At 42.4% G+C, this 20,249-nt stretch overlaps 1 protein-coding gene across 1 annotated transcript in view; it reads left to right on the forward strand.

Moving 5' to 3' along the window:
• The window catches only part of KCNA7 (potassium voltage-gated channel subfamily A member 7), a 55,507-nt gene that overhangs the window by 8,749 nt on the left and 26,509 nt on the right, over positions 1-20,249 (forward strand). The window lies entirely within an intron of this gene.

Here is a 20,249-nt window from a genome sequence, read left to right on the forward strand (position 1 = left end):
GCGAGCTTAAAACACATCTATTCATCTGCGCAGGACTGGACTAGATTTTAAATTTAGGTTTTAATGGGGTTTTATTATATATACTGTTCTTTTTAATTTATGTGGCTATGTGGAATAAGTTTTTTAATTGTTATTTTATTCTGTATTTATATGTACCTTTTTATTTGCCTGTGAACCGCCTTGAGTCCCTAGGGAGATAGGGCGGTATACAAATACGAAAAATAAATAAATAAAATAAATAAATAAAGTGGATTCCACTTGCATGATATCACAGTAATAAAATGAAATGTTTCACAATTGTAATCACTCTAGATTTAATTCATTGTTTAAAAAAAAACCCTAGTTTTTCACCTTATTCTTCATGTTGCACTATTCTATTAATCAGTTTCTTAAAAGCAGAGCTTTTCCCTTTCACTTCCTACTGTGATGTGTAGGGTAATTTCTATCTGTCTTCATATTTAGGAGTATCTGATGATCATGTCATCAGAGTCATATTTCAAAAAATACAGTTCTACTCTGTGAAGAGGAAAGTGAACAATAAAATGAAGTTCTTGCTCTGTTTGAAAGAAGTAAAATATGAATTCATATTTTCATTCCAAGGAATGTTGAACCAAATTTGTCTAGTAAGAAATAACAGCCTGGCATCTGATGACTTGATTTGGAGTTTACAGTACAGGATAGAGGTGCTAGTGCATCTTTTTGAAGTTTGTGCCCTCCAAATATCATGAGAGTACTGACTAGGAATGATGAAAATTTTAACCTATCAGAAAAAGCTGGTGTAAGGAATTTCCTGGTCAGCACTATCCTGTTTATCCCCACATACTTCCTGAATAGCTTGTACTCAAACCTTGCAGATCTTTATTCATCCAAAATAGCTTATACAGATTCTGTCCAACAAGATTTCTTTGGCGTCGGCTTTCCTGCTGGCAACTGGTGCTAATTATCCGCTAGCTTGGCTGGAGCAAGCAGATGAACAGGATTAATATCTTCCATACTGCAGTGTTCACCAACTGGGGATCCTGATGGCAGCAGAAAAAGAGGGTAACTGATACAATGTTCTTAATTCTAAAGACTAGAAGGACCTTTTGAAAACAACAGGGGAATCCCTCTGGGGCACATTACCATAGAGACCTTCCTATTCCTTTCTATCCTGTGCTCTCTGTCACACATAACATTTCCCCTCCGTCTTCATCATTCCAGTCTCAGTGCAGCCATCCAGCTATGTATGCCCATGAAAGTAGACTTATTCTACTACTACACTCCAACTCATTTTTGTGAAGCCAACTCATTTTTTTCCTATAAAGCATGATCTATTTATAAACTTTGTTGTAAAACCCAGCTTTGAGGTTATAACTTCTTTGCTTTCCCTTTAATGATTAATCCAAAATGATAGCATATTATAATCCTATGCATAATTATGTAAGAATCAGAAATAAATCTAATTTCAACAAGGGCCAATCTCACCTAAATTTGCCATTTAGGAAAAAAACTACTCATTCACATAGTACATTCCCAGGAAATAATTGAGTTTGCAGTTGAATTAATATACATAGAATTATATTGAAGGCAAATTTCTTTTCCATCCTTCCTATTGGAAATTCTAACTCTGGGTTTAACAGAATAACAGAAGGGATCTTGGAGGTTTTCTAGTCCAATCCCCTGTTCAAGCAGGAGACCCTATACCCGTGATGGCGAACCTATGGCACGCATGCAGGAAGTGGCACACAGAGCTATCTCTCCGGGCATGCAAGCCATCGCCTGTTGCTCTTCCGAATTCTGGTGCGCCGGCTAGATGGTCTTCACATGTGCAGGAGTGCCAAAAACTGGAACAGCGGCTGTTCTTCCAGTTTCCAGCACATGTATGGGCACCAGTGGTGGGTTGCTACCAGTTCGCACTGGATTGGGTGAACTGGTAACAGTGGCGGGAGGCTCCGCCTACCCGTCTGGATGCTTCTGTGCATGTGCAGAAGAGCTGTGCATGCATGCACAAGCAAACCAGTAGCAACGGGATTTGGGACCCACCCCTGATGCACACCTGCCACCTGGCCTTCTGGTTTCTGATGTGCATGCGCACCTGGTGGCTACTCTTCTGGTTTACAGCATGTGCATGTGCACCAGTGGTGGGCTGCTACCGGTTCGCACCAGATTGGGAAAACTGGTAGCGGTGGGAGGCTCCGCCCAAGCAAACTGGTAGCAACAGGATTTGGAACCCGCATCTGCCTCCTGGTCTTCCAGTTCTGGCGTGCATGTGCACCTGACAGCTGCTCTTCTGGTTTCTGGCACATGCATGCGCACCAGCCAGCTGGTCTTCACACGTGCATGCATGCCAGAAACTGGAAGACCAGGTGGCTGGTGTGCATGCGTGTGCGCTCACTCCCGTTTCAGCACTCAGTGCTGAAAAGGTTCACCAACACTGCCCTATACCATTTCAGATAAATGGCTGTCCAGTCTCTTTTTAAAAGCTTTGAGTGATAAAGCACCATAACTTCTGATGGCATGATGTTCTACTGGTTTATTGTTCTAACTATCAGAAAATTTCTCCTGGTGCTTTAGAAAATAGATTGACACCCCTCCCTCTTCTTTGTGGCAGCTTCTTAAATGTTGGAATACTGCATCATGTCACCCCTAGTCCTTCTTTTTGTTAGATTACACATACCCAATTCCTGCAAACATTCTTCATATGTTTTAGCCTCTAGTCCTCTGATCATCTTTGTTGCTCTTCTCTGCACTTTTTCCAACATCTTTTTTATATTGTGGCAACCAAAGCTGGATGTAGTATATCTAAGTGTGGTCTTACCAAGGCCTTACAAAGCAGTACTAAGATATCATGTGATCTTGATTTTGTCCCTCTGTTAATGCAGCCTAGAATTGCATTAGCTTTTTTGGCAGCTGCAGCACACTGCTGGTTCATATTTAAGTGATTATCCACTAAGACTCCAAGATACCTCTCACAGTTATTGTTATCACCTAATTTGTACTTTTGACTTTTCTTGTTTTATGTATAAAACCTTACTTTTCTCTAGATTAAATTTCATTTTCTTAGATAGGGCCCAATATTCAAATCTTTTAAGTAGATTGAATATGTCTTCTGGGACATTAGCTATTCTTAACAGCTTGGTGTCATCTGCAAATTTGATGAATTCCCCTTCTATCCCCTTATCTAAACCATTTATGAAGATACTGTATTGAAGAATACTGGGCTTAAAACAGGACCTTGGGGTATTTCACTGCTTCCTTCCCTCATGTAGCTGTAGTTCCATTAAGGAATACACATTGAGTGTAGTTTGTCAGCCATCTACAAATCCATTTGGTGCTGATGCTGTCTAGCCATTTTTCTAGCTTACCAAGTTGACTGTGGTCTACTTTGTCAAATGCCTTACTGAAATCCAAATATACTATATCTACAGTACAGTATTTAGTTGGTATACTAATTTAGGTTTCCAGGATTGCAATGTCCATTTTGATTATGTCAGGCCAATAAGTAACAATAAACTGACAAAAACTGAGTTCAGAACTTAACACTAAACTTAAACTAAACCATAGTGTATTACGACAATGCACATTATGTCTGAACCAGAAACTAAACCATAGTGTATTATACATTGCACAATATGTCTCAACCAAGTGATTTTGTTTCTTCATTGCTCGTTAAATTCTTATGCTATGTCATTTATTAACATCCAATAGAAATGGAGAAACTGAAAGCATCACGGTGATACTGGCTGGAAATAGCAAGCTCTGATGAGCTTTGCAAAAACCCAGCCAGACAAACTGCTGTTGGGAGGGGTGTCTTCGGACTGGAACTGTCTTGTAGGGACAGGGAAGAAAGAGTGGTGCCTTGGAAGACCAAGAGGAACAGGCAAGTTCCTTTAAGGGTCGGAGGCAGCTCTTTTATCCAGCGGTGGGGGCAGTGGCCATTGAAATGACCGCTACAAGCTGGGGCAACCAGACTAAGATTTGCGCTGGATTGAATGGAGTATTGTTACCGGGTGAGCGATTGGCCAACTCACAGGTAAGAAGAGAAATCTTTTGAAAGCTTAAAAGATGTCCCAGTGTGACATAAGCGGCCAATTGGCACTTGGGAATTCAAAATGAAAGAAAGAAAAAAAAAAACCCAAAAAGGAACTTAAAAGATTAAAGCCCCAAAAGGAGAACTTTCTACCTGGATTTAAGATTGGATTTGGAGATTAAAAATCATACAAGAAAAAGAAAACTGAGGGAAAACATTCTTTAACAAAACAAAGATTAATGGAAGAGTAAGTACTTTCTATGTTGATTTAACACTGATACTTTGTTTCCTGGGGATTTGTGGATTGGAGAGGGACATCTGCTGGTGGAAAAAAAGCATTGCAACAATTGTTTTGGCAAATTTTGAGGAGTGTTTGTTTGAACAGCCGGAGCACAACTTCAAGAGAAGTGGAAAAAATAAAGCCTTAAACTGGAATGGTCTAAATGAATATTTGAATTGGACACCATTTGGAAATAAAAAAAGAAAAAAGAGATATTATATGGACTTGAATTTGGACTATACATAAACTAAAATAACAATAAACTTAAAGATTTTTTCTCTTTGAATTGACAACATGAAAAATTGGGAGTATGAGTATGAGGAACTAAGGGAGATGCTTAAGAAGGTACAAGAAGCGTTTAAAGGAAATGAAGCAGAGGACTGGTTAGAATAAAAAAAAGGAAAAAATACAAATGAGAAGCAAGAACATAATGTTGAAAAGAAAATAATTGAAGATAAAGAAATGGATAATTATACTAGGACTGACAGTGAGAAAATAAAATTGGATAGGGAGGAATATTCCTCAAAAAAGAAGAGAAGAAAAGAAAATGGGAAAATATTGAGGGGGAGAATCAAGAGGTAACAATCTTAAAAACTGGAGAAAGGATTCAGGAGGAAAGATACAATAAATATACAAAGAAAAAGAAAAAGAAGGAAATAAGAGAATGGGAGAAAGGGAAAATATCAAGAAATGAAATTCTGAAGAGGTTAAAAGGGGAAGAATAGTGGATAGCAGAAAGGGAATTAAAGCATTAACTTGTTGATTTAAGGGAATGGTATTAGTAGTAGAAAATGTATGTAAGAAGTAAATTAGAAGACGTATACAGATTGCTGTAAAATGGAATAATTAAGATTCAGCACTGAAATGTTAGTAAATGATGTAAGAATGAAACGTAATATATGTAAGAAGCAAAAAAGAAGTATATTGTTTATTGTAAAATGGATCAGCAAATGCAATGTGCAAGATAGAATAGTTTAAATATGAAAATAATTGAAACAGAGATAAAAAATTGAAATGCTAGTAAATGAGAAAAACAATTAATTGATGTGGGAATAAGAAATTAGGAAAGAAGAGGTGGAAGGTTAATTTAGTTGCAGGGTTTTAAAGTAAAAATGGAATAAGTTGAAATACGCTGTTAATAATTAAAAAATGTGATGGGGATTCTGAGAAATATATTCAATAAATGGAGAAAAAATCAGGGTTGCCTGGACACCGTAGCAGAAAATATTGAACTGAAAATGAATACAGGAATAGAGAAAGGAAGACGGAGTAGGGAGCTGGAAGGAAGGGAGAAGAGAGGAAGGAGAGAGAGGAATAGAAGAAAGGGAAAAGGAGAGGAAGAAAGGGAGGGGAAATAAGAGTAGGAGAGAAGATTAGATAGGGAGGAAGAAAGGAGGAGAGGGAAAAAAGGGAAGTAGAGAAGGAGTAGGAGAGGAGGAATGAAGAAAGGAAGGATAAAAGAAGGGAAGAAGGGGAAAGAAGAGAGGGAGAAGGAGGATAGCTGTAAAACAAAAAAGATTAAATGAAAGAAAGGCAACTTCGAACATGTTTAAATCTATCAGGATAAAGCATGAATTATGAAAGTTAAAAAGAGAATATATATGATTAAAATGGAGAAATTAAAATTTGAGGGCGGAAGATGATGTTGTTTATATAATAAGCATAGAAGTATTAAGATAAGATTAAAAATATGGAAAAAGAAATTTTGGCAGATATTGTAATTATGTAAAATGTATTTGGATACATTGAAATGTATAAGATATGATATGGTCAACACTCTGTTCATAAAATATGTGGGGGGGGGGTGAAAGAAAAAAAAATCAATAAAACTTGATTAAAAAAAACATCCAATAGCAATGATAATTATTTTAGCAGTAATGTACTCCTGTACTAATTTAGATTTTCTCTTTTAAATGTATCTCTCTTAATTAACATCTGCTTCAGCTTACATAAACACTAGAGTCTTATTCACTGCTCCTTATTAATGTTTGTATACAGCTGGAATATAATAACCTAATGATATTAAATAATTGATTTGACATGATGTAAGATAGGACACTGTGCTGAAATAATCATAGAAATACTGTAGGAAGTTAGCACCCACCTCTCTCCTAGAAGAATGAAATATTTTAGGAAATATTAAAAAAGCAGAATATATTTCCCTGGATGAGAAATGGAGAAACATGTTTTAAAGATATAAAGGGCATAAAACCATAGCGCGTTCAGCATTTTGGCCCTTTTCTGTTCAGGAACTCAAACTATGTGATCCTGTCCATCATTAAACCATATTTCTGAGCAGTCTTCATGTTTCCAGTGTCTTTTTCCCCACTTGGAACTGAACCCATATGGACTTTTTTTCCAACAAAACATTGCTGGTCTTCATATATTCATATAATAAATGATAAAATTCATACATATTATTCCACACTATGATTTGCTTTGCCATATTTTGAATTAATCAGTTAATTTTCTTCTCATTAAACGCACAATGGTCCAGTTCATACAATATACAGTGCCAAAATTATTGAAGACATTTTTATTCTTAGCTTGTTGAGTAAACTGGGCCATTGTCATTGTCTAGATCTTTATTTCAGTATTAAATATTAAACTAAATATGAGATAAGGGTGATTCAGTTGCATTAGGAATAATATCTAGCATTTTAGTACAGATTATGCTGTAATTCATATTAAGCTTACAATTTAAAAATTGCTGAAAGTTGTTAGTACAATGGAAGGCAAAAGCAGGGCTACTTGACTCTGAACTGAATCTAAATCTGTCTGGAAGATCTACTAAGCTCAGTAGCATTCTCAAGAAAGTGCAACATATTCTATAATATCTTACCCCACATTTTTGCAATATTTATATATACAGTTGGAATTGAGTGCAGTTTTATCATAATAGAGGAAATTGTGGATCATTATGGTTCATTGAGCCCCAGATCCCTTACTGTAGTTACTCATTGATACAGATTTTACGTAATGCAGAAACTTTCTATAGGTAGAAAAAAAATTAAAACAGCTAAACCTTTTGTATGGGACACCAAAAAGATTACTAGATCTTTTCTGTTTTTTTACATAAATATAAGAATGTTGTAAATGTAAGACAGAAAGGGGAAACAGAGTCTTTTAATGACAATGTAGATGAAATGCAGATTATATAAAGAAAAAGCAAGAAACATTTATGAATTATATGAGTGAGTCACTCAATTAAGCTTAATGAGGCACATCTTTACTCTGAGCTATTTCAAATTGTTCACTTTAAATCATCCGACACAGAACTGAATAATGCTCTTCATGTGTTATATACTTAATATTCCATGAAACCCTTCCATGGCCTTTTCATATAGAGGAAGGCCAGGAGTCTCCCACAACAGAGACAATACAGGACTTTAAATATAATCATAATTCATTGATTGTGTTTTATGTAACAGCTCCAAGATGGTATTGAAAAAACAACCACAGTACTGATGGTACAGATAGAGCTCCATAGGGACCAGAATCAAAGCCTTCTCTCTCCAAATGTAATACAGTATAAGATTTCCATTTGGAGTCAAAGAATGAATTCTTTCCTGTGATAAGGTGCAAATAGGGAACAGACTATATAACTGCTTTTTCCTTCCTAAAATTGCAATTAACCCTTAGATCATTTCCAAAATATTATTTTCCATCTCTTTATAGCACTTCTCCCCTCAGAAACTGAGAAGCAGAAATAATCTGCATACTGTCCTCTCATTTTGTTCTCCCCATCGAGAGAAAACCATCCTCAGCTGGTTGCTTAGAACTTGGGAGCCAAGTTATTTCATGTAATGGCCTGACCGCAGTTGGTGGGGTTAAACTGAGTAATGATTCTTGCTGCATCAAGTTAAATTTTCTCTGCTGTGAAATAAAGTTGCATTAATTGGAAATTGTATGGAGTGCCAAAATTCTCATCCAGCAGGCAGTTGCCTCTGACAGCTGAGTTTATGTGACAAAAAGTAGCAGATACTTACAGTGTGGGCATATCTAATTTTCTGCTTGACTGCAAATCAATTTGACCATAATATCTTTCCTTTGAAAGGAGTGGGTTTGTACTCTGATTCAGGCAGCAAAATGCTGCCTGAATCAGCAAAACAATATTATAGTAGCAAAACAATATTACAACTGTAATTACTGCATTTAATCTAAAACATGCTTGTTGAGCAAATAATAGTGTTCAGCCCAGAGTAATTATTTTAATTCAGTTAATTTTAGCATTGTTAAAAATTGATAACATTTTATTTGTTGTTTTGCTGTTCAAAATGTTTCTAATTGTTTAAAATGTACTTTAAATATGCGATGTGTATGCATATCATATGTAATGTGACAATCAAAAAAATAACTTTCTTCTCAGCTTTTTTTTCTGGTTACTCTCTTGAAACCTTTTTTAAAAAATTTTTGAAATACCTTTCTGAAGGAACATTTCCTATGTTGTAGTTACTAAGCTTCTCTAAACAATAACCATGGAGGTTTGTTGATCATAGTTTACGGATTAGCGCACCTGAAGCATGATAAGAAAAGAAAAGCTGGTGGTAGATCCAGCATCAGATTTAATGGTCTGAGTTTAAGGCAAATGGTAAAACAGGAAGAAGTCCACTATGGCCAGATTTAACCAAAAGCAGGAAATGAACAATTTGATTTTATACTTTTAATTCCTTGTAGCACTTTTTAAAAATTCTTGACTCACAGAAGACCTGCCAGTTTCATCATACATATAGTGAAACAGGCATTATTTCTTCTTTTAGAAGGAACACACACACACAAAACCCAGTGACGCCAGTCTCATTCTCTGCAGTTTGCTTTCCTTTAGCTTCCCCTCCCCAATAATATTCCAGGTATGAATTTGCAAAAAAGAAAGTCTACTCTGTTTTCATGAATTACTTTTAAATTTAACAGATTTTATTTTCCAAAGTTTTTTTACTTAAAACAACCAGCCTTTGGATTTTTATTATCGCATAGACACTTAATGCCTCATCAGTTTTTAATAGCATGAAGCTTGTAATACTGCAAAAATAACAGATTTTTAAAAATGTAGTATTTTATTAAAATGTCACAGCTACTTTCAACTGTAAATTGTATTTTCCCAGAAATTTCTCTTCAGTTGATTGGATCCAATGCGTCTCTCGTTCTCACAGTTCTAAAGCTCTATAGCAGAGATGTCAAACTCAATTTCATTGAGGGCTGCATCAGGGTTGTGTTTGACCTTTGAGGGCTGGATGGCTGTGGCCCGGGTGGCTGTGGTCAAGGTGGGCATGGCCAGTTCGATGTCACTCGTATCGGGGGCAACTGCAGTGGTCCAGTCAGGGATGGGCAGATCCATTGTCTCCAGCAGAGGAAGGCGAGACTAGGGAGAGCTCTGTTTTTGGGCTCCATTTTCGACTGTGATGGCTTCCTGCAGCCCTCTGCCTGTGAAAACGGAGCTCCTGAACTCCATTTTCGCTGACAGAGGCAATGCAGGCCAGTCCTTCGCTGTTTCCAGGGTGGCCCCATGGCTGGATCTGGCCCATGGGCTTTGAGGTTGAGGCCCAATAAATATAAAAAAGCAATGTAGCCTTCCTTTCTTTCTTCACCCCTTATCTCAGTCAATGAGTCTGGGTCGATTACAATTCAGTACGTGTTGAAAGCATCTCATGTTGCTCTGAAGTTCTGGCTAAAAACTGATTGTGCAGAAAAGTGCAGTTGGATGCAAAAGTTTAAGTGCACTGGAAACTCTAAGTTGCCAAGAATCCCTAAGTGAACAGAAGCTAATACAATTTCTATCTTGCAGAAACTTCTTTCTGCAAATTTGAACGGTGACTATGCATAGTTGCTTTCAGATTCATAATAAGTAAACACTGAGTACTGTACACCAGGTACAGAACTTTGGAAGTCACTGCAGTCAATAATTATTATACTTCCTTTGGCAAAAATCTTCCAAACATTTCCTATAGCCAACTTAAAAGTTTTTCTATTCTTGCTTTTGGATTTTCCCCCCTAATCTTTGCAAAATTATTCTATTGCAGATAATTTTTTAAGTTTGGACATGGACAGGTTGCTGGGTAGATTGAATGCCACCACATGTTTACTGGACCCGTGCCCCTCCTGGCTGGTGCTGGCCACTCAGGAGGTGACACGAGGCTGGCTCCAGGGGATTACGAGTGCTTCCTTGTTGGAGGGAGTCTTTCCGGCCGCCTTGAAAGAGGCGGTGGTGAGGCCCCTCCTCAAGAAGCCTTCCTGACCCGCTGTTTTAGGTACTTATCGTCCAGTCTCCAACCTTCGCTTCGCGGCGAAGGTTGTAGAGAGTATGGTGGCATATCAGTTCCCCCTTCACCTGGAGGAAACTGTCTATCTGGACCCGTTCCAGTCCGGCTTCCGGCCCGGTTACAGCACTGAGACGGCTTTGGTCGCGTTGGTGGATGATCTCTGGAGGGCCAGGGATAGGGGTTATTCCTCTGCCCTGGTCCTATTAGACCTCTCAGCGGCTTTTGATACCATCGACCATGGTATCCTGCTGCGCCGGTTGGGGGATTGGGAGTGGAGGCACCGTTTATCGGTGGTTCTCCTCCTATCTCTCCGACCGTCGCAGACGGTGTTGACGGGGGCAGAGGTCACCCCGCGGCGCCTCACTTGTGGGTGCCGCAGGGTCGATTCTCTCGCCTTCTGTTCAACATCTATATGAAGCCGCTGGGTGAGATCATCAGTGGCTTCGTGTGAGGTACCAGCTGTACGCTGATGACACCTAGCTGTACTTTTCCACACCGGCCACCCCAATGAAGCCATCAAGTGCTGTCCCGGTGTCTGGAAGCCGACGGGTCTGGATGGGGAGGAACAGGCTCAAGCTCAATCCTCCAAGACGGAGTGGCTGTGGATGCCGGCATCCCGCACAGTCAGCTGAGTCCGCGGCTGACTGTCGGGAGCGAGTCATTGGCCCCGATGGAGAGGGTGCGCAATTTGGGCGTTCTCCTGGATGAACGGCTGTCTTTTGAAGACCATTTGACGGCCGCTCCAGGAGAGCTTTCCACCAGGTTCGCCTGGTGCGCCAATTGCGCCTTTCTAGACCGGGATGCCTTGTGCACAGTCACTCACGCCCTTGTGACGCCTCGCCTGGACTACTGCAATGCTCTCTACATGGGGCTCCCTTGAGGGGCATCCGAGGCTACAGTTAGTCCAGAATGCAGCTGCGCTGGTGATTGAGGGAGCCTCGTGGCTCCCGAGTGACACCTATCCTGCGCCGGCTGCACTGGCTACCTGTGGCCTTCCGGTGCGCTTCAAGGTGTTGGTGAATGTCTTTAAAGCGCCCATGGCATAGGGCCGGGATACTTACGGACCGCCTGCTGCCACCGAATACCTCTCACCGACCCGCGCCTCACAGAGAGGGCTCCTCAGGGTGCCATCGGCGCGACAGTGTCGCCTGGCGACACCCAGGGAAGGGCCTTCTGTGGGGCTCCGCCTCTGGAACGAACTCCCCAGGACTTCGCCAACTTCCGGACCTCCAACCTTTCGCGAGCTTAAAACCTATTTATTCATCTGCGCTGGACTGAGTTAGTGTTTTAATGGGTTTTAATGGGTTTTTAGTTCCAAATTTTAATTCTGGCCAATTTTAATAAGTTTTTTAATTGTATTTTTAATTTGTATTTATAGTATTGTATTTTTATTTGGCTGTGAACCGCCCTGAGTCCTTCGGGAGAAGGGCGGTATATAAATGTAAATAATAAATAAAATAAATAAATAAATAAAAATAAGTTTGAGACCTCCCATAAGAGTTTTCAAATATATTCAAATCTAAGGGGCGGTCAATAATTTTTATCTTTCCTGCAGTGTCTCATCTTTGATTTGGATATACGTTTTACATTGTTCTCTTGCAGAGAAACATCTTGCCTCTTTTTAGCTGCTTCTTTTTTTACTGCTTATGGAACATTAGCAGTAAATGTTTACTGCTTATGAAACATTCTAGGATATGTTGCTATTTAGCCAAACATTCTTTTTCATCTTCACAAAGTGTCCTGTTTCAGTGGTTGTCTTGGCACTCCAAATCAAGATAGACCTACCGATATTCAGGAACCAATAATGTTGGAAACATGGGAGAAAATCTGGGTTAGAAATGTTAAGTTTACACAAGCACAGAATTTATTTATTTATTTATTTATTTATTTATTTTTATATATAAAAAGTTTTTATTGGTCAAAAAAGATTTATGCAAATACATATCAGGTATGGTAAATTTTCATTTTTCTTATACATGATAAGAATTTTACTCAAAATTTTAAACACATACAACAGCCATATGGCAAGCAGGTGATACGAAGTAGCTAAGTTTCAATCTTACATACACAATAAGGAAGGGTCAAGAATAATCAGAATATCATACGAAAGAGAATAAGGAAAACCAACACAATACCAAATATCTTTGTCACTTCCTAGTTTTGGATCTCAGAACTCTGGGCTCAGCCTGACCCAATTCCAGGGCCGCAACAGCGGCAGCCGCCTCCGCCCCATGGTCTATAACCTCCCTTCTTCAATTCCTGGGTCATCTAAATCCAGGAGGGCTTTGTGTTCCTCCACGAGGCCGCAGCCTCCGCAATTGTACTAATTTTTTCGTAATGCCCTCCCGGAAAATCATCAATCCTCTGGCATCAGCCATCTGAAGCCCACTCCTTCTGGTACAATTTGCTTGATAAAAAGTAATATTTCTTTCTCATTTCACGTACCTGTCTGGGAATCTGCCTCAGAATGGCTATCTCCTGCCCCTATAAGTCAGTGCCCCACTCCTATGTTTTCTAAGAATTTCATCTCTCGCCTCTTTTCACAAATTTGACATGAACCTCTCTAGGAACTGCATGCGTGCGTGCATATTGTGAATTAACTCTATAAACTCGATCCACATCCCAATTCATAAAATCAACACCTCTCCCAAGAAATTCTCCCAACAGTTTAGTCACAACATCTCTCAAGTCTTCTTGGTCCACTTCTTCCAAATTTTGAAACCTAAGGAAATAAGACATTTTATCCATCTGTAGTCCAAGCACAGCATTGCTTGTCGTCTCCCCTCTTTTCTGCACTGCCCGCATCTCACCCTCCAGACCTTCCACTTTCTGCTTATTTTCTGCTGAGACTTGTTGAGTATCCTTTAAATCCTTTTGGATAGTCACAATTTCTGCTCTTATTTCATCCAGTTTCTTGTCCATATTAGATAACTTTTCCAGAATTCTCTCCATTTCTCCAGCAGTTGGTCTCTGACCTTTTGCCATTTAAAAAAAAATTTTCAAAATCCTCAGGCAAGCACAGTATCCTTATAATTTCCTCCGGATCCACCAGGGGGCACTCACATATTTATTTATTTATTTATTTATTTATTTATTATATTTGTATACCGCCCTTCTCCCGAAGGACTCAGGGCGGTTCACAGCCAATAAAAACACAATACATAGAATACAAATTAAAAACTATATAAAAAACTGATTCAATAACGGCCTAAAAATTTAGATACAATTTAAAACCCCATTTAAAACCCCCAATTAAAACCCATAAATTTAAAAAACTAACCCAGTCCTGCGCAGATGAATAAATGCGTTTTAAGCTCGCGACGAAAGGTTCGGAGGTCCGGAAGTTGACGGAGTCCCGGGGGGAGTTCGCTCCAGAGGGCGGAGCCCCCACAGAGAAGGCCCTTCCTGGGCCGCCAGACGACACTGTCGCTACCGACGGCACCCTGAGGAGTCCCTCTGTGAGAGCGCACGGTCGGTGGGAGGTATTCGCAGCAGTAGGCGGTCCCAGAATAGCCCGGCCCTATGCCATGGAGCGCTTTGAAGACGTTTCACCAAAACCTTGAAGCGCACCCGAAGGCCACAGGTAGCCAGTGCAGTCTGCGCAGGATAGGTGTCACGGGAGCCACGAGGGCTCCTCTATCACCCGCGCAGCCGCATTCTGACTAACTGAAGCCTCGGATGCCCCTCAAGGGAGCCCCATGTAGAGAGCATTGCAGTAATCCAGACGAGATGTCACGAGGCGTGAGTGACTGTGCATAAGGCATCCCGGTTCAGAAAGGCGCAACTGGCGCACCAGGCGAACCTGGTGGAAAGCTCTCCTGGAGACGGCGTCAGGTGGTCTTCAAAAGACAGCCGCTCATCCAGGAGAACGCCCAAGTTGCGCACCTTCCATCGGGGCCAATGACTCGCTCCCAACAGTCAGCCGAGGACTCAGCTGACTGTACCGGGATGCCGGCATCCACAGCCACTCCGTCTTGGAGGGATTGAGCTTGAGCCTGTTTCTCCCCATCCAGACCCGTACGGCTTCCAAACACCGGGACAGCACTTCGATAGCTTCATTGGGGTGGCCCGGTGTGGAAAAGTACAGCTGGGTGTCATCAGCGTACAGCTGGTACCTCACACCGAAGCCACTGATGATCTCACCCAGCGGGTTCATATAGATGTTGAACAGAAGGCGAGAGATCGACCCTGCGGCACCCCACAAGTGAGGCGCCGCGGAGTCGACCTCTGCCCCCCCGTCAACACCGTCTGCGACCAGTCGGAGAGATAGGAGGAGAACCACCGATAAACGGTGCCTCTCACTCCCAGTCCCCCCAACCGGCGCAGCAGGATACCATGGTCGATGGTATCAAAAGCTGCTGAGAGGTCTAATAGGACCAGGGCAGAGGAACAACCCCTATCCCTGGCCCTCCAGAGATCATCCACCAACGTGACCAAAGCCGTCTCAGTGCTGTAACCGGGCCGGAAGCCGGACTGGAACGGGTCTAGATAGACAGTTTCCTCCAGGTGGAGGGGAAACTGATATGTCACCATACTCTCTACAACCTTCGCCGCGAAGCGAAGGTTGGAGACCGGACGATAATTACCTAAAATAGCCGGGTCCAGGGAAGGCTTCTTGAGGAGGGGCCTCACCACCGCCTCTTTCAAGGCGGCGGGAAAGACTCCCTCCAACAAGGAAGCACTTGTAATCGCCTGGAGCCAGCCTCGTGTCACCTCCTGAGTGGCCAGCACCAGCCAGGAGGGTCACGGGTCCAGTAAACACATGGTGGCATTCAGTCTACCCAGCAACCTGTCCATGTCCTCGGGAGCCACAGGGTCAAACTCATCCCAGACAATATCACCAAGACCGCCCTCAGACGCCCCGTCCGAATCGCCACAATTTTGGTCCAGACCGTCCCGAAGCTGAACGATTTTATCGTATAGATAACCGTTAAACTCCTCAGCACGTCCCTGCAACGGGTCATCCCGCTCCCCCTGGTGAAGGAGGGAGCGGGTCACCCGAAACAGGGCAGCTGGGCGGTTATCTGCCGGCGCAATGAGGGGGGGGGGGTAGCAACGCCTCGCTTCCCTCAGTGCCACTAGGTAGGTCCTAGTATAGGATCTAACTAGTGTCCGATCAGCCTCTGAGCGGCTGGACCTCCAAGAACTCTCTAGGCGTCTTCTCCGGCGTTTCATCCCCCTCAGCTCCTCGGAGAACCAAGGAGCCGGTTGGGATCTGCGCCGGGTCAGAGGCCGCAGAGGCACGACACGGTCTAAAGCCCCAGCCGCAGCCCGTTCCCAGGCTGCGGCTAGTTCCTCTGCCGTGCCGTGAGCCAGACCCTCAGGAAGTGGCCCAAGCTCCGTCCGGAACCTCTCCGGGTCCATCAGGCGCCTGGGACGGTACCAACGTAATGGTTCCGTCTCCCTGCGGTGTTGGGTAGCGGTCAGAAGGTCTAGGCGAAGGAGCGAGTGATCTGACCATGACAAAGGTTCCGTGACTATATCTCTCAAGTCCAGATCCTTCAACCACCGACCAGAGATAAAAATCAGGTCCAGTGTGCCTCCCCCGATGTGAGTGGGGCCATCCACTACTTGAGTCAGGTCCAGGGCCGTCATGGAAGCCATGAACTCCCGAGCTACTGTCGATGACGAGCCGGCAGATGGCAAGTTAAAGTCCCCCATGACTAAAAGTCTGGGGGTCTCCACTGCCACCCCAGCAAGCACCTCCAGGAGCTCGGGCAGGGCGGCTGTCACGCAGCAAGGAGCCAGGTACGTGACCAGCAAGCCCATCTGACACCTATGACCCCACCTCACAAAGAGGGATTCACACCCGGCAATCTGAGGTACGGTGGTCTCCCTCGGCTCTAGACTCTCTTTAATAACAACCGCCACCCCCCCACCCCTACCCTGGGCCCTCGGCTGATGGAATGCACGGAAACCCGGTGGGCACATCTCGACCAGGGCACGCCTTCAGTGCCCAACCAGGTCTCTGTAACGCCTATAATATCCGCGCACCCCTGAATCAGATCATGTATTAGGGGCCTTATTGGCCACGGACCGTGCGTTGCATAACATCAGACGAAGGCCCAGGCTCTGAGGGTCTTGACCATCCGGGAACGGGAGAAGGAGGGGATCGCGCGATCGCCTGCAGACATCGAGCGCCCCCAGAACGATACGGTCCCCCTTCCGCCATATCTGCCCCTCCCACTTACCGTGCAAATGGAACCACCTCACCAAAAGGAACGCAATCCCCCCATAACCTCCGAACCCATTACAGAACCGCCACGAGCACGCGCAAGGACTGGCTCCCCACCCGGGCTACTCCCAATACCCGCCCTAACCTCCCACCTCCCGACGGGTTCTCTCCCCCCCTACCGAATCCCTCCCTCCCAACCCTTAAAATCCCCATTAAAACTCCCCTTAAAAAATCTCTTAAAACAGCTAATTAAAAAGCCCCTAAGCCTCCTATTTTTAGCATGGAAAATTTTTATAAGATGTTTTATAGATGGCACTTAGATCCCAAAAAATTATCACGTATGTATCCTAATATCCAAGCGAAATGTTGGAGGTGTGATTGTGATGACGCTACATATTTTCATATTTGGTGGACTTGCAAGAAAATTAAGGTCTTTTGGATAAGAATTTGGTGGATTATTCAAAATGTACTGAAGAAGAAGATAAAGTTCCTGCCACAATTTTTTCTTTTGGGAATTATAACGGATTGTACAGGGATTGAGACTAAACTGATTCTGAATTTAATAACAGCAGCAAGACTGTTGATTGGACAATACTGGAAGAAAGAAGAGGTACCTACAATAGAAGAATGGATACTGAAAGTCATTAATTCGGCTGAGATGGCTAAAATCTCAGCTTTTTTAAAAGACAATACGCAGGAAAGATATTTAATTGAATGGAAAAAATGGATTGATTATCTACAAAATAGATATCAGATTAAGAAATATCAGATTGCCTTTGAATAATTAGAAAGTTATTTTATCTAATGGGAGGGGTTGGGAGATGAAAAGCTTTGGATGTGGTTAATTGGATTGAAGGAAAATTTTATTCTATGTTTGGTTTATGTATAACAATACCTTGTGATTGACCCGGAAGCCGGGGAAGGAGGGGAAGGGGGTTTTTTGGGAGGGAGGGGGGAAAAAAGGGGGGAAAATGTATTTGTTTTTTTTAAAAACTCTTTCAATAAAAAAAAAAAAAGATAGACCTACCGTATGCTTAACAGTTGTCAAAATATTCTTTTTTTCAAATGCTTGACCTATTTTTCCCACCTAATTAATCTTATCTGGTGCTCAAGAGTTCAATTTTTGTTTTATCAAAGCAAATCATTCCAAAATATTTCAGGTTTATTAAGATTTTCCTTTTTTGTATTTTAGATCAATGATTTTTGAGATAAAGTTAGAAAAAAATGGTTTCCTTCTGACAGCTCTCCCATGCAGACCTAAACTGTGGATACAGTATCAGCTAAATCCTTCAGCAGACCATTTTCAGTGATTAGTAGGTTCTGTTTTGCAGATCTGGCCAATTTTCAGACAATTCAAATAGAGATATTTCTTGGTTTTCAAACTACTGTTTGTCTTCAAACAAACTAATGAAGAAACTGAGCTGAAAAGACGTTGGATATTTCAACAAAACAAAAATCTAAAATAATGTTCACATCAACCATGAAAGAGAGATAAAAATTAGGAAAGGCCTTTATAGTTCTCAGTCTTAAATATTACTGAAAATCCATTGAAATATCTCATAACACAATCCTTGTATGGAGACCTCGGAATTTTTTTGTTAGAAGATCTCTACAAAGAAGAATGAGGAAAAATCCAAAAGCAAGAATAGAAAGGTAATTTAGCAGATTACAGAAAATATTGCAAAGCTGCTATTTCTGCCAACAGGGGTGTAACAAAGTATTAACTACTTTTCATCCACTATGTTCAAACTTTAAACTATTGTACATAGTGATATGCATTGGAATTTGCATAAGGGTCTTGTGTTTAACTTTTTACCATGTATTAGTGGCGATAGCTTCTGTTCACTCAGGAATTTGTTGAATCATATAGTTTGACCCAAAGTGCCTTTTATTTACAACTTTATCCTGATACACTGGTTGGTATAGACATGTATGTTGGGGTCAAAAGGGAGCTAAGTACAATGATGGTCCAAATGTTCTAATCCTAAACTGTATTTTTGGTATCAGGATCACTATATTGGTCTCATTGCAATATCAGTAAGATGTCATTTTTACCAGAGCTTGACATAGAATATTATATTATTTAAACTTACAGATGGCATGAACCAGGAGTTTAACAGTACAGATGAATAATAGATAGCTGAAATCTAGTATAATTCAGGATGCAGCCCAAACAAATACTCTCTTTTCTTTAACAATTTATATATTTTCACATTACATACATAAGTGCTTAGTGAACAGCGTATTGTCTGGATCAATTTATTTTTTATTTATTTATTTATTTATTATTTAAACTTATATACCGCCCTATCTCCCAAAGGACTCAGGGCGGTTTACAGGCATATAAAAACATCAATATACAAATTAAAATAATCATTAAAAGACTTATTCTAATGCCAATAATTAATAATACCAATTATTAAAAATAGAAATATAAATATTAAAATCAATTTAAAACCCCTCTAAATTTAAAATCTAAGCCAGTCCTGCACAGATGAATAAATGTGTCTTGAGCTCGCGACGGAAGGTTCGAAGATCCGGAAGTTGACGGAGTCCTGGGGGGAGTTCGTTCCAGAGGGCGGGAGCCCCCACAGAGAAGGCCCTTCCCCTGGGCGTCGCCAGACGACACTGCCTAGCTGACGGCACCCTGAGGAGTCCCTCTCTGTGAGAGCGCACGGGTCGGTGAGAGGTATCTGGTCGCAGTAGGCGGTCCCGTAGATAACCCGGCCCTATGCCATGGAGCGCATTAAAGGTGGTCACCAAAACCTTGAAGCGCACCCGGAAGGCCACAGGTAGCCAGTGCAGCCTGTGCAGGATGGGTGTTATGCGGGAGCCACGAGGGGCTCCATCTATCACCCGCACAGCCGCATTCTGGACTAACTGTAGCCTCCGGATGCCCTTCAAGGGAAGCCCCATGTAGAGAGCGTTGCAGTAATCCAGGCGAGACGTCACAAGAGCGTGAGTGACCGTGCATAGGGCCTCCCGGTCCAGAAAGGGGCGCAACTGGCGCACCAGGCGAACCTGGTAGAACGCTCTCCTGGAGACGGCCGTCAAATGATCTTCTAGAGACAGCCGTTCATCCAGGAGGACGCCTAAGTTGCGCACCCTCTCCATCGGGGCCAATGACTCGCCACCGATGGTCAGCCGCGGATTTAGCTGACTGTACCGGGATGCCGGCATCCACAGCCACTCTGTCTTGGAGGGATTGAGCTTGAGCCTGTTTCTCCCCATCTTTCTCCCCAACCTTTGTCATGGTCAGATCACTCTCTTCTTCGCCTGGACTTTCTGACCGCCATTCACCACCGCAGGGAGACGGAGCCGACACGTTGGTTCCGTCCCAGGTGCCTGATGGACCCGGAGGGGTTCCGGACGGAGCTTGGGCCATTTCCTGAGAGTCTGGCTCACGGCTCGGTTGAGGAACTTGTTGCGGCCTGGGAACAGGCCGCGGCGGGGGCCTTAGACCGGGTCGTGCCTTTGCGGCCTCTGACCCGGCGCAGGTCCCAACCGGCTCCTTGGTTCTCCGAGGAG

The sequence above is a fragment of the Ahaetulla prasina genome, chromosome 4, assembly GCF_028640845.1.
Source record: "Ahaetulla prasina isolate Xishuangbanna chromosome 4, ASM2864084v1, whole genome shotgun sequence".
Classification (NCBI taxonomy): domain Eukaryota; kingdom Metazoa; phylum Chordata; class Lepidosauria; order Squamata; family Colubridae; genus Ahaetulla; species Ahaetulla prasina.